We start from the raw sequence: 11,960 nt of genomic DNA, 5'->3' as shown, positions 1-11,960 counted from the left end.
ACATAAAAGACAAAATGTCAAAAATCATTTATTCATGTAGGTAACACAATGTACACTTATGAACGTCAAAAAAGAAATATACATTAAACTAGCTGACCTGGCTAACTTCGTTCCGCCCTACAACCTTATAATATCGTTGTTACTTTAATTTAACTTATTTTAGGATTTCATTAATGTTAAGTATTACATTAATACAACTTTTTTGCAAATACAGAAATGTTTTATTGCTTGCCATTGCGAAAGAAGAATGGCAGTTTTACACATTAGGCACCTTCTCTCTAGCGTCAATATGGCGATACTGCATGTTAAGCACTTTCTGATATCCAACATCTTTTATCAGGATCAAAGCATGGTTATGCATCTCCTCATTCACCTCAAGATCGGAATTTCTTGAACTGACACGAATTCGACGTAAAATGATGCGTAGTTTTGTCAACAGATGGCACCATATGGTTTTTGCATTCGTAAAATTAATTAATTAATTAATTGTTATTTGATAACTTATCCGATATTTTATATTCTTTTATATGCTTATTCTGCTATTCGGGACGGAAACAAATCCAACAAATCAAAAACCATGGCAATCGGTCCAGCCGTTCTCGAGTTATAAGTGTTGTAACAAACACGACTTTCTTTTATATATATATATAGAAGATGCTTCTAACTTTACATTTACTGCCAGTTCTCAAATCAAGGGCGTAGAACAGAAGATAAGAACTGGCAATAAGAACGGTTTTATTTATTTAATTCATATCTTGCGATATTGAGGCATCTTCGTGATAAAGCACGCAAAAAATATTTTTCACAATTTAAGAACACTTCTATGACTATATCTTGTATGTATTTTTGTGACATATTAAGTTGTATTTGTGATGCGCCTGTCATATTGACATTGATAAATAAATAACCTATAGAGTCTAACTTTATGGAATTCATCAGTCACTTGTATATTTTTTTCTTTATTAATAAGTTACTAAAGTAATCTATCTCTTTTCGTCACAACTTAAACACAATTGGTCAGAAAGAGAAGACGATACTTTAGTTGCTAGTCTTATGAAACTTTAAGGCCGATTTACATTATCTTAGTGTTTAGGAGAGTGCTTTAGTACAACTTGAAAGGCAAGTTCTTTAGCGTAGCGTTTACTAAAGCAAGTAGCGTTTACATGTTTCAACTAAAGTACTATCCTAAAGCACTCTCCTAAACACTAATGATAATGTAAATCGGCCTTTACGTTAATTAAATTTTTGTTTTATTGAAAATCGCACAGTTGTCAATACACAAATACCACAAGTACAGTCAGAAAATACGAGGACAGTTGTAGAACCTCAATAGTGATTTACTGTGCATAATATAAAACACACACTAAAATAGGATGTACAATAATATATCTTCAATCCTAAAACTTATTACCAGAAGTTTAAATTACTAGATACTGGAGAAAGTTTCTGTGTGGGGTAGTAGCAACCTTGTTAAGTTGAATCCTAAAAAGACTCAGGTTTGTTCGTTTTCTGCCAAGAAAGATCCTTTTGTCGTGTCTCCTCAATTTGAAAGCGCAGCTTAAATTCTCGTCACATGACTCTTCCTTTCTTGGCGAATCCATTAGGATTTCTGAAGTGAGGCTATAGACTTCACTTTCCGTCCCAATCCATCTCCTTCTCTATCTTCTTTTAAATCTCTATTGTACAAGCATTACCTGTCCACATCGTATCCCTAACTTTCATACCAACTGAAATTATCGTTATACATGTGTCCTTTTTTGATGTCCTTTTCACTGTTTACATATGTTTTAATTGGTTTGTTTTGTTCCATTAGTTTTGTCTAAGTAATTTATAAGATACTAGCTGACCCGGCGAACTTTGTTCTGCCTTAATGGCAATAAATAAGCAGATTGATTTTTTTTATTGGAAAAAATACAAAAAAAATTAAATACCGACATTAATCATTCAATATTATTTCTGTATTTTAGTACATAGGTTGCTCTTCACTTAAGTAACATGTGATACACGACATTTTTTATTTTATTTTCAGGCAAACAAACAACGCAGATGGTCTTCCGACCCGTGACCATGCCACGTACAATTGACCATGGGAAAAACATGAATGTTCTAGATTTAAACCACAAACTTTTAAGGATTGGCCTTGTGATTTGTTGATAAAAAAAAGTATCTTATGTCCGTCTCCTGGCTCTAAGCTACCTCCCTGCCAATTTTCAGCCAAATCTGTTCTGCCGTTCTTGAGTTATAAGTGTTGTAACAAACACGACTTTCTTTTATATAATATATAGATATAGATACTTATGTAGTTTTGCACTTCTTGCGCTCACCTTATCTAATTTAATTTTTTTTCTTCACAGCGGTTGCCTGGAAGAGATCGCTCGAAAGCGGCCGGCAGCCAGTTTCCTTTTTATTTAATTATTTTAATTGTACTGTATTTCTGTATTACTGCATGCAAATAAATTTGTAGACCATTTTTTATTTAGGACATCTAATAGCCTACTAACACGTTTCGGCATAGCCATAGCCTACTACTATGTACCAGCTGCCCACTGAAGTATTTCCGAACAAATTCGACTTAGGGTCCATCAAAAAAAAGAGCGTACCAATTCTTAAAAGGCCGGCAACGCGAGCATGAGAGTATCCATGGTGGACCTAACCTCAGATGAGCCTCCTGCCCGTATGTATGTCCATCAAAAAGGGCAGGGCTCACCTCATCTAGGAAGAGACTTTATTAAGCAAATTCTTGGATAACCAAACTGATTACATTTTTGAAGGCGATTAAAACATTTGTATTGCGACAGAGCTGTTTTGCTGTCAGTTCAAATATGAGGTTAGCGTAATTATGGCGGTTTACGAAATCATCCTAAAATTTATATTTGTGAGTATCATTGAGACGTAATCGTCTAATATGTGTATTAACAAATAAATTCAAGGTTTTAGCGAAACATACATGAACCTCGTGGCGTCACGTGCTCTTAGCGGTTAAATCGTGCGTTCAAACACCGGATTAATAGATACGCGCAATTAATACCTTTACTACACAATATGTGATAATGATTAAGATAAAAAGACAAGAATATAATACGACTCATTGGTCTAGTGGTTAGTACCCCTGACTGCGAATCCATGGGTCCCGGGTTCGATCCCCGGCTGAGACGAACATCGATGTGATGAGCATTTGGTGTTGTGCTTAGATCTTGGGTGTTTAAATATGTATTTATATGTCTATCTATCTATAATATGTATGTATATCCGTTGCCAAGTACCCATAACACAAGCTTCACCAGCTTAGCATGGGACTAGGTCAATTGGTGTGAATTGTCTTTAAAAAATCGGTTGTCTGTAAAGTCGGTTTACTGACGATAGTTGAACGTGACAACGTCACGAATCGCTCACTCAAGTAGGAGAGAGACAGATGTCGAACGCAGAAGAGCGCGGAGTCCGATTGTGCCTCTCTGTCGCTTCGCGCTCTCGCTTGCACTTCAAGTCTTAAATGGAACGCCTCAGAGCGAGGTATCGCCGCATGAGTCATGTTTTTTCGTGCGTGCAGCCGGCTCCATCGATTTATAAGACGTTGTCACATCAAAAAAAAAAACGTAATCACACAACAAGCAAAAAATCTGGAAATAATAAACGGCTCAAATATAAAGTATTTCCTCCAACTTTGATTTTGTTCCCTTTGGAATTGAGACTTGTGCCGTGGGGTTCAAGTGCACATGCGCTAATTAAATATTAAAATTGGCGCCTGGTATTACCGGTGACCCCAGAGCTAGTGCTTTTCTCAGCAAATAAATATCACAATGCAGTAAGTAAATGCCAGCTTTAAAGGTAAACTGCCGTTTTAAATTTGTTATAATTTTAAATTTATTATTTTAAATTAATATTGTTAGGTTAAAGGTTAAGAATATTGTAAATACTGTATTTTTGTATGTTGCAATTAAATACAAATTTGTTAGTTATTACAAAATACAAATCTATAGTAATATTATAAAGAGGAAAGGTTTGATTTTTTGTTTGTTTGAAATGAATAGGCTCCGAAACTGCTGGAACGATTTCAAAAATTCTTTCACGGTTGGCAAGCTACACTATTCCCGAGTGACATAGGCTATGTTTCATTTTCAAAAAAATTAGGGATACTTACTAAAACTTGAATAATCTAACCCAAGGTGTAAAAAAATAAACAAAAAACTTCCTTCAATCGTGTGCGCTGCGAAAACTATTAATGATAGAATAAAATGATGTATTACAATTTTTCAGGACACATCACTATCTATAAAAAATGTCCCGACAGCATGTCTCTATCTTTAATAGTTACGTCACAATAAGCGTCCTTTTATTAATTTTTTTTTATTAAAAAAGGCTAGAAAAGGCTCTTTATTCGTACCTAAGTATTGATCCTTATCAAAATAATTACCAACGTTTCACATAAGCTACAATTTAATGGCATAATCACCAAAAAAGCATGGTGGATTGGTGTTCTCCTGCCTTTTCTCTTGAATAGTTTACTACTATGTAATATAAAAAAAAATTTGCCACAGCAACGCTTGGCCGAGTCTACTAGTAAATAATAATAAAGTCTTTTTTATTGACATATCCTTAAGTTCCATTTCAAATGTTGTTAGCATTTATATATAGCTAAATATTAGTAGTAGTAATACTTGTGTACTATATGTACTAACATATGGGTCTCAAACTTGGGCGCCCACTAAAGCTCATACAAGTGTCAGAGATCGATGGAAATATGTATGGGGAAGAGAAGAATAGATAAAATAAAGAATACATCATCAAGAGGAACAACTAAGGGGCTGTCCATTAATCACGTGATGTATGTTTTATTAAAAAAATTTAACCCCTCCCTCCCCATGGTGATACGTGGTGAGGTTTGGTACCCCCCACCAAAAATCATATGTATTTTTAGTACTATTTATAGTACATATAAAGTATAATCTAATCCTATTCTAGAAAATTAAGGACCATGATAAAAATGTCTAGAGAGAAAGGTTGCAGGTTGTTTTTGACTAGTATAATAATAATATTAAAGGAATGGTGTAATCATGCGAAAAACATATATTGTAAAAGTACATGAACATATTAAATGTACATTGCCACAGATTAGCAAGACTTTCTTTAATACTAACAACTGGATAAGCATCTTGCAAGTCAGTTGTTGGTACTGTACTTAGTTGAAGATCAACGTCGGTTTTATCAAGCCACTCGGCCACTCGGATTTTAGCAGAACCCCTCCCCCCACCCTTTCGAACCTCACGTGATTAATGTACAGCCCCTAAGGTGTTGTCACAATAAAAATAAATAAACGGGCGGGGCACATGGCAAGAGGAACAGAAAATTGGAGCAAGAAAGTAAACTGGTGCCACAACAACAAACAAGTGACTCTTGAACATCAAAATTGTATGGATTTTAGTCTATTGTTTATATTCGACTGCAGATCATGAGGTGTTGGGTTCATATAGCCATTATGGACGATATATTCTGTAAACGGAAATTAAATAATAATCCAGAGACTTTCGTCATATTTACACACATATTATATATATCTTTAGTCAATCAAATCAAATCAATCAATCAAAATACGTTTATTCAATTTAAATGCGTCTTATTAGGGCATGCTTATGAATGTCAAAAACGTTTACAAAATTCGCGAGAGAGATTTACCACATTCACCATTACACACAAATCAAATTATAAGAATATAATTAGAACTAATACCCAGCGTTTTTATACACATTAGGTTTTTTTGATATGTGTATAATTGTTTTTTTATATAAATAACTTCTTCCCAATCAAAGAGGGTACCAATTCTTGATAGGCCGGCAACGCACTCGCGAGCCCTCTGGCATGGGCGGCGGTATCACTTAACATCAGGTGAGCCTCCTGCCCGTTTGCCCCCTGTTCTATAAAAAAAAACATCTTTCCATCGATCTTTGACACACCTTTAGCGTTGTATATGCTTTAGTAAGCGTCCAAGTTTGATATCTATATGTTAGTACAGGTAATGAAAAGCTTCCTTTTCATTACCATGCTTGTTTTCTTATTTTTCATGACTTCTTCAAGCGCCCAAAAGCTCTTCCATGCTTTTGCTATTCTTATGTATTTTAGACCAATACTATTTAAAAAAGGGTGCGTGTACTTATGTACGCGCGTAAGAAGTTATATTGTTTTGGCATTAATAAAAATAGTTTTTGATTGCATGCAAATAATTAATTACAATTAAATAATCAAAGACTGGAAAAGGAGTCATTATAGTCAATAAAGTTCAGTTTACATTTGAAAAATTAAATAAAAAAATATTTATTACTATTCTCTTACATTAAGTGTAACATAAATTCTATTATTATTCGAATGTTGTTTTTAAATTATGTCCAATGCCGTAGCATCTTCCGGTGCCCGCGCATCTTAAAATTTCACTCTCATCAATTTTTCATAACGCGCCTAAATAAGTATAATTTCAAAAATAAATATCTTTGAAATTATTTTAGAATTACTATTAAAAACAATAATTGACGTGGAAATCTAATTTGAAATTCAAATTGAGCAGCAATCATTAAAATTTCGTACATTAAAATATTATGTAAAGATGACTTTTATTAATAACTCGGCTATTACCAAATATTTGTAATTAGCATTCAGAATATTTCTATCTAACCTATCTTCGACCAATGCGATGATGTCATACCTCGAATCCAGTCCTCGATAATTTATTTTAAAAGGCACACTAACGAGGCAAATTCAAACACTGTGTTCTCTACATGACATTGAAATCAAGATACTTGCATGTGCTTCAAGTGTGCACAACATTTAGAGGGAAACATTACAATGATAAAGAGAAAATAACTTATTAAAGTTTTTTTTTCAAATTAAAAATAATAATATAATCCACTAGCTGCCCCCACGCACATCGTTTCGCCTTAATATGATTTTTGAAGTTATACTTCTTTAGGCGTTATGAAAAATTTACGAGAGTGAAATTTTACGATGCGCGCGCACCGTGACACAAAATTAACAGAATGAAGTTAGTGGCGCATGTTGGCACGCACGCCGCCTCTGTTCGCTGTGTATTTATATTTATAATATTTATCCACATGCTTTGAGTTGTTACATTTAAAACACGTGTTTTCATTACACAAGTCCGAATTTTATATGTGCGTCTGAATTATAATCAGAAGTGATTTAAATTGAATATTTAAATCAATACTAATTAATATTAGAAAATAATAATAAATATTTGTTTATTTAATTTTTCAAATGTAAACTGAACTTTATTGACTATAATGACTCCTTTTCCAGTCTTTGATTATTTAATTGTAATTAATTATTTGCATGCAACAAAAACTATTTTTAGTAATGCCAAAGAAGTATAACTTCTTACGCGCGTACATAAGTACACGCACCCTTTTTTTGCTTAGCCTTCCTTTTTATTTATTTCGTAATCCTACAGCTAACATAAATTATATACTTACAACAAAATACAATTATACGAAACGTATAGCAAAGATCCATCTTTTCATATAGGAAAAATTCTATAAAAAATATTAAACACGCACTTTTAAAAAAGTATTAATAATACATGGTGCTGGTGATTTAGCGCTATGCTTAAATACTCCTTTTAAGCATATTCACGATAGCTTGAACAAGTCAAATCTTAAATAGTGGTTGTATGTCCGGGCTGCGCGATACAAAACTGAGTTTTCTGCATAGTTGGTGTTGATGTGAGGAACGTGAACCATACACGATCACGAGTCTTGTATACTGGAACATAGAAGTGCAATTTTTCTAGAAGTTAGCTGCAATTTTCTTTGAGATAGTGTCATGTAGCAATAAATCGTATCGTTTTTGTCGAGAGTCAGTATGAATTTTAAAATGTTAATATGGTTATAGGTATTAATCTTGTCGGTCTTATGAGATGAATTTTATAGTCGTTTTGAATCTTTTATTTTTATCTAGGTGACCAAACCGGCTTTATTATGTACTGTCCAATATTAATGTGGTTTCCAAGATATTAAATACTATCGCCCGAACCCAATAATCAATCCACAATCTCAGATTGAACCGTGACAGTCGATCGATCTCCTATCTGCGTCCCAATAACCAAACCCTACGAAGACAATCCATTTTTGGCAACGTATAAAATGCTCTTTGTCGGGATTTTTTTTACGGATGAAACACAATAATATTAGCGTTACGAAGATGTGCAGCGTTTTTGTCGAAGGGAGGGAGCGATTGAGAAAGTGAGAAGGGCGAATTACCTTATAGAAATTCTATTTTTTAAATTAAAATTTCGTAAAGAGAAATTATGAAATATTAGTACATATTTTATATTGTATGCAAAATAATTTATTGAAATCTCAAATGACGAAATGTAAATTAAAAGGCCACGTGTTTTTATTATTGAAAAAATAAATTAAATTCCTAACATATCTTCCTTTTTTCCGTCCCTCTAATTGTCGGAAATCTAAAGTTTTAGATTTGTATAAATATGAACAAGACTTAAAAATTAGTTTGCCAAAGAAGTTTCACTTCTGACATGTGTACTTAGTACACTTTTTTTGTTTCGCTTGGGTTATGCTAGACGCACTTTGAATTTGATTATATTTGAGCCAATTATATTAGTTACGCCCTCAATTGTATAATTTCTTAGTGAGTATTTCGAACTATTTTCAGGCAAAATATTCGTTACTATATTATAACTATAACCTCCTTTTGTTCACATACTAATTTCCTCTATATCCTTAAGGGTCGATTCGACCAAACTTCAATTTATACACGAGTAACTATACCAAGAATAATCTATTCCATGATTTTAATCTCGAGTAAATCCATAGTCGTTTGTCCACGTAATCGATAGTATAATTGCGCTAGGAATAACAATACGCGAATAGCAAGAGAATGGTGAACGAAAATAAAACTCGGCAAATAAATGTTGTTCTACAACGGGACAGTGTAAGAGCATACATCATGTCAACTCGATTTTGCCGTATTATAGTGTGAAAAAGTAGCTTTTAACAGGTGTCAAACGACAACAAAAAGTTTTTATTTCTTGTTTGTTTGAGGCTTTCGTCTAAAAAGGAACTTCTGTTGAGCCCAGTTGAATTTCATTCTAATATTATAGAAAATAAAAAATCTTAAGAACAAATAAATAAATAATAAATTGTTTAAACGTTTCATTATACAATGCCAGACTATTAATTTAGTGCGTTGCGTTGACTTGAAATTAAAACACAGAATACATATTTGTGAAATGACAGAAATCAGCTGATTGGACTGACTGACGCCATTAAATTATTCTAGGAATAGCTGTTATTCCGTGCGAAACGGCGGTATAGTAGCAATTCCCGAATAAGCCCACTATTCTTAGAATTTGTAGTTGGTAAAACGTAAAATTGAATTACTCTCGATTAACTGACAATTTATTCTAAGATTAAGATTTACTCTTGTTTGGTCGAAACGACCCCTAAGACTGACAATTGTGTGCCTTTCTTCGTGTAAAGGATATATTAATGAGGTTATGTACTCTAATATTATTATTTTCTCTTTTACTAAATAATCATATTTTAAGATAAAATTGTGTATCAACGGCCAGCCAACCGCTCTTTGTGGTACTTACGCGAAAGGTTTCTAAAATAAAACAACAATTTCGTTTCTCGTATATTATACAAAAAAAAATACAAATATATTTACAAATACTATACAATATATGGTAGAATCAATAATTCTGATAGCGGCTGTTAAACGGGTCATGGGCATAAAATTCCCTTCCATAAGGATATCATTACACCCAAATAGTTTTAATGTACAAAAGATATTAATAAAAATAAAATCGTCTAAAACACATTTGTCAACTATAGTATATATGTAAAGAAAATCCCTCCAGAAATCTTCAAAACCTCATTTAATAAAACTTGCTCCCTTAGTACTTAAATACCCGATTTCAAAAGGATCATCTCGATGTGGATGTTAGTTATCGATACATATGAGAACAAACATACATATATGCTTCGAAAATAGACACTCAAATAACTTCTTAGTCTTTTGGAAGTGAAACTTCTTTAGGCGCATGAGGGTAATATTTTACAGATACGCAATAATAATACTAGCGTCACGAAGATGTGCAGCGTTTTTCTCGAAGAAACCTTATAGAAATTCTATTTTTTAAATTAAAATTTCGTAAAGAGAATTTATGAAGTATTTAATATTTTATGCAAAATAATTTATTGAAGACTAAGTCTCAGAAATCTAAAGTTTAAGATTTGTATAAATATGAACAAGACTTATGACTTGCCAAAGAAGTTTCACTTCTGACATGTGTACTTTGTACGCACGCACTTTTTTTTAATACAACAGGGGGCAAACGGGCAGGAGGCTCACCTGATGGTAAGTGACACGTAATGCCAACTCGCTAGTGAGATTGGTACTCACTATTCTTGAAGGATTAATTTCGTGATCAACTTCTAGATAGTTAAATAACGCTAAGTTGTGGAACGACGGACATTGAGGTTTAACTTTTAAATTGCAGAAATAACTCACAAAATTAATTAAATATCTTTAGACGCAATGGGATTCTGTAAGGGATTCAGTATTAGTTAAGAGAATCATAACTTGAATAACCCGTGATTAGGGCAAAGTTAATTCATAAAAGACTAATTAATAATTAATTTATAATATTTAAGCTGTCAAGTATAACTTGGCGCTTCCTGCATTCGATATTTACTACATTGAAAAATCAAGTTTTTAAAAAAGCAACGAAACTTCATAGCAGTGAAGCCAACTCCTACAAAAGTTCCCCTTAGGGCCAGTCAAATACCCCTAAATATCGATTTTAAAAAACCTAAAGTTCTTGTTATACAGTCGGTTTTCTGATATTTCAAATATGCTTCAAAAATACATTAAAACGGTAGAAAATTGCGTTCTTGGAGTATTATCTCTTTGATATTAGTTCACGCTTGGGCGTGGCTATAACTGAAGAAAATATAAATTGTATATAATCGTGCGTTTAAAAAAAAAATTGTATAAAGTACCCTCTAATTTGGGAAAACCGCCAAGTTGGCATCACTGCTACATAGACCGCCTCACATTGACAATTGTCAAAGTTTCTTTTTATACCAGCCGCCATGTTGTAGGCAGAATGTATTTTAGTAGGAAATAAATTCAAAGACTAAAGTGTCAACTGTCAATTTGGTTAATTTTAAATACTTTCCCGCCTTTTTAAAGAATATAATACAAATGGCGTATGGAGATGTCAGTATATCGTGTCAAATAAAAAATGACTAGTTAAAATATATTTATAAGTAATTATTATTATAGATATTGGCACGAATAAATTTTTATTTCATAACTTGACGCCGATAAGTGAACTGTTCTAGCGTACCAAGAACTAATTGTACACAGGTCAACGCAGGTTAATAATCACGTGAAGTCGGCCAGCGGTGTACCATGATGTAATGGAAAAACCCCAAAGTCTTAGGTTCGAACAGGCAAATGATCGAGAAAACTGAAGCTGAGAGCAAGGGTTGTAGCGCCAGTGTTAAGCTATTGCATAGATTTTATCGCGGACTTTGACCGCGGCGACCGAATCAAGAAATTCCGTAACGAAAATAAACCTAACACACGATGACGTAATATAGGTGCGGCCAATACGTGTTAGAGCGGGACAGAACGCATGCTGCGTCTCACATCGGTCTGGCGTGACCGGTGACGTAGCGCAGGTGCGTTAGAGTGGGACAGAACGCATACTGCGACAGTAGCCGAGAGCCACACGTTTTTTTTTATAAATATCGTGTGACGTCACATAGCAACACAATCCTAGGTCGAATATTTGTAGACGTCAGTACTATACTTTGACAGCTCTGACTTTCCATACAATTTGTAGTGTGTTTTAGTACCAAATACGCCTAGTGCTTCTGAAGTTAAACACATACAAAAATAACGTTTCGTTTCTATTATGATAG

Source organism: Pieris napi, chromosome 18, assembly GCF_905475465.1.
Source record: "Pieris napi chromosome 18, ilPieNapi1.2, whole genome shotgun sequence".
NCBI lineage: Eukaryota > Metazoa > Arthropoda > Insecta > Lepidoptera > Pieridae > Pieris > Pieris napi.
This window is presented reverse-complemented; position numbering follows the sequence as displayed.